The sequence below is a fragment of the Primulina tabacum genome, chromosome 7 (assembly GCF_025594145.1).
Source record: "Primulina tabacum isolate GXHZ01 chromosome 7, ASM2559414v2, whole genome shotgun sequence".
Lineage (NCBI taxonomy): Eukaryota > Viridiplantae > Streptophyta > Magnoliopsida > Lamiales > Gesneriaceae > Primulina > Primulina tabacum.
This window is the reverse complement of record NC_134556.1, coordinates 32785217-32789393: the sequence shown is the minus strand read 5'-3', so window position 1 is coordinate 32789393 and position 4177 is coordinate 32785217.

Genomic DNA, 4177 nt, shown 5'->3' with positions numbered 1-4177 from the left:
ATAATGTCAATGCATGATGTTTGATAATATTGCAATTATTATATATTATTAGACAATAATCAGATAATTATTTACCTGTTCGACTTGTGACACAATATGTCAAAAATTATGTTCTATTAAATCCTAATCAAGTTTTTATATAACAATAAATTGAGTATATACACTTATTCTATGATTAGTTCTACATGATTAGTTCTACGTGTTGACCAATAACAAGATATCATACATTAGAAATTGAGCACTATTAAGTCTTGATCTTGGACGGTTACGAAAAACACCATCGATGAAGAATTTGACCAATTGGTCGTTGTTCGTTCCGTTGTTGTCAAGAAGTCACAACAAGATGTCGTGTTAGTGGGTAATACTGCTTTGGAATAAGCATGAGTAATCTATCATACATTAGAAATTGAGCACTATTAAGTCTTGATCAAGTATTCTTAAAGTGTAGTCAAGTATTATCCAACTAAAATTGAGTGTTATTTAGTATATACTAAGTCTATGATGATATTCGAGTATTATCTAACTAAAATTGAGTATTATATAGTATGTACTAAATCTATGATGATGACATGCTAATTGACTAATTAAAGTTTGGTTGATGTTGATGATCAATTTTCAGACGAAGATAAATGAACTTGAAACAATATGCATAACAATAATGAAATGAAGTTTATTAAAATGTCAATCCAATCACGATACACATTATAGGACTTCAATTCAATAGTTTTATAATAATAAATCATATGATATCCATTAAATATGCTTCACTCAGTTAAAAAAAAAAAAAAAAAAAACCCCACCTGATTTTGATGTAAATATACATCATTTGATATTATTATGGCAAAATTATTTAATAGACAATACCGAATATGATGAATTAAGTGAATAATTTGGTAGAGATATACCAAATTTGTTATGTTTGATACTATTTTCTCGTGAAAATTTTACGTTGAGACATTTGCACAACCAATGACAAAAAATTTCTTTTATTTAAATATAGTATGGCAAAAACTTGTGTGAGACGGTCTCACGAGTCGTATTTTGTGAGACGGATCTCTTATTTGGGTCATCCATGAAAAATTATTAATTTTTATACTAAGTGTATTACTTTTTATTGTGAATATCGGTAGAGTTGATATGTCTCACACATAAAGATTCATGAGACCGTCTCACAAGAAACTTACTCATATAGTATTGAATATGATGAATCAACTATCATATTTCATAGATTTTATTCTCAATTTGTGAAGTTTGATACAAACAATAACATTAGAATAAACAAATTGCCTCGGACCAATAAACCCAGCAAATTTTTTAGGTGGATCTTCAATGACTTTTCAAAAAAAAAAAACAAAAAACAGTGTGAAGGTTCTTTTTCAGTAACAATTCGATCTTTTTCCTAAGAATTAAGCCAAAGAGGCATTTCTACAAACATTTGGTATGTACCAAAAACATTGAAGTGAAATAATTATATATATAATACATAGAAGCTAACAAATCCAAAACAAAAACAAAAAAATAGCATAGAAATATTTTAAAAGGTAAAAAAATTAGCATACAATTGTTCGATGATTGAAAAATAATTGTATTAAATTTGGGAGACCAACCCACTATTTTATTTTTTTCAAACCAAAAAATGAGCAATAAATATTTTTTCGTTAATGCAATTTAGCATCTACTACTTTTGAAAAGTACACTTCATTTAATGTAATTACATTAACCATGCAAGATCATTCTTTATTCTCTTTAACAAAGTCTATTATTGGATTGAGGTACTCTCAATGGGTAAAATAGACGTTCTTACTTAAACGTTAAAAAATCAACTACATAAATGCATCTCAAGGATTCAAAAAATAGCTCTCAAACTCTGAATTTACTGTGAATAATCTTTAAAAAAAACTCAGGCTTTTCAAAGCCTCGAAAAAACTAACACACTTAAAGCTTTATCAAATTCATAAAATCATTTGAGCTATTTCAAACTTCTTCATTGTTCCAATTACTGTAAAGTGTGAAACATTTGTAACATGTGAAAAGTCTTTCCCAAAATTAATTCTCTTAAAGTGTTGAGTTTTGATACTAGGAGTTTTATTAGGCAAAAATAAGACATGATGAAGTTGGTTTGTACAAGTGTGTACCAATCAAAGTCTTCTAGTGATTATTTCTAGAAACAGAATAAGGTGAGACGTAAGGGTTTGTCTTTCGAACTTCCAGAAACAAGTCTTGTTTCTTTCTGTCTTCTACTGCTTTAAGTTTCATTAAAGTGTTATGGATTGATTCCGCATTTTTCAAAGTATTCTGCTACATTTTCAAAAAACGAGATCAGCTTCTGATTTCTTAAAACATTTCAGAAGCACACTTTTCAAAAAAAAAAAAAGAATTTGAAGTTTGAAGTATTTATTCAACCCCTCTTCTAAACACTTCACTGATCCTAACAAGTTGTATCATAGAGGGTTTATCTCATTCTGAAACATCTACTGCAAATATCTATTGCATCCTTCAGGAAGATTCTCATATCCTCAAAAGAAAAATTCGATGATTGGAAAATAAAAATGAAAGCTCATCTTTCAGTACAAGACGATGACATGTGGTATGTCATCACTGATAGTCCCATTAAATCATGAAAGTCAATCCAACAGTAACTGTAACAGAAGGTGCTCCACAAATGTTGGAAAAAAAACATAAGCGGGTGGACCAACGAAAATAAGAAGAAAGCAAACCTTGATAATATAGCTAATGATATTATGTATAAAAACCCTTGACAAGAATATTTTCAGTAAAATCAAGATGTGTTCTTCTGCAAAAGAAATCTGAGAGAAGATGATCTAGATATGTAATTGAAATAACCAGACAAAGGAAAATAAACTTTATGTAATAATGCAGAAGTTTGATAATGTTAAAATAAAGATTGAAGAATCTTTAAATGATTTTGATTGAAGATTCAGTAGCATTAGTAATGAATTGGCAGCTCTTGACAAGAAGCATAACAATAGAGAAATTTCCCTCAATATTATGAGAGCACTGCCCGTATAATGAAATGTTAAAACCATGAAAATGAGAAAATCAAAGGATTTGATCAAACTAGAACTCCATGACCTGTTTGCAGATTTAAAGGCCTATGAATTTGAACTAGAAGTAAGAAGTGGTGAAGAGCCTTTGTCAAGTCAACCAACTAAATCTCTTACTATTATTGTTGTAGTTCCAAATGTCTCAACTACTGTTGCTGCTGAAACGATGTCTGAAATGACAGCTGAACAAATCAGCAACAATGCCATATCATTATTTGTCAATAAATATACAAGATTTATGAAGAAGAGCCATATAACCTATCAGGATCTCAATCGGAATTTCAAAAAGGATTCACCATATGGTGACATGACATGTTTCAACTGTAAGAAAACTGGTTATTTTATTGCATATTGTCATAAGCCCAAGAAAGATGTTACAAGAAAAAAAACATAAACTCGATTGAAAATGAAATATCTCCAACTTGTTTTTCTTTAATATGTACTAATATACACTTTTTGCACCATTAAAATAAACTCAACATTTATTTTACTCAAAACTCGTGACTGCACTAAAATCGAAAAATTGTAAACATCCAACCAAACCTAAAACTGACATTTTTCAAAAACAATTTGAACCTCATAAATCCTCTCAAAAACTACTCTTACTTCCAAAAGTCATCAAAAATCTTTAAGGTGATGTAAAAGTCTAACTATGCGGAAAAACTAGCAAAGGTCCTCGGGTTAGTGCACCATCCACCTAGCCAGTTCAGTCATCCAACCCTCCTGTCTCAACAGTAAATTAATAACCTGCATCATTCACATCTAGTGAGTCTATTGACTCAGCAGGTTTTAACCATAGTAACAAGTAATACATATACATTAACATGCAACAACGAAATTACTTTTAATAAAAAATAGTTTTTTCATGATATGCATAAACTCAAACATTTTCTTTCATCATATACTTTTTCTTTCATCATATACATATACATATACATTTCCTTTTGGGGTGAAATATGTTCGTTAATTGTGACCATCTTTTTATTTTTCGGTCGTTTGATCAATCTCAGCTGTAACCATGATACCAGGCGGTGGGGCAACAGTAACCACTTTTCCGTTCTGTGTCTTGGCCTATAGTTGGCGGGGACACCAGCAACCACTTTTATGTTACT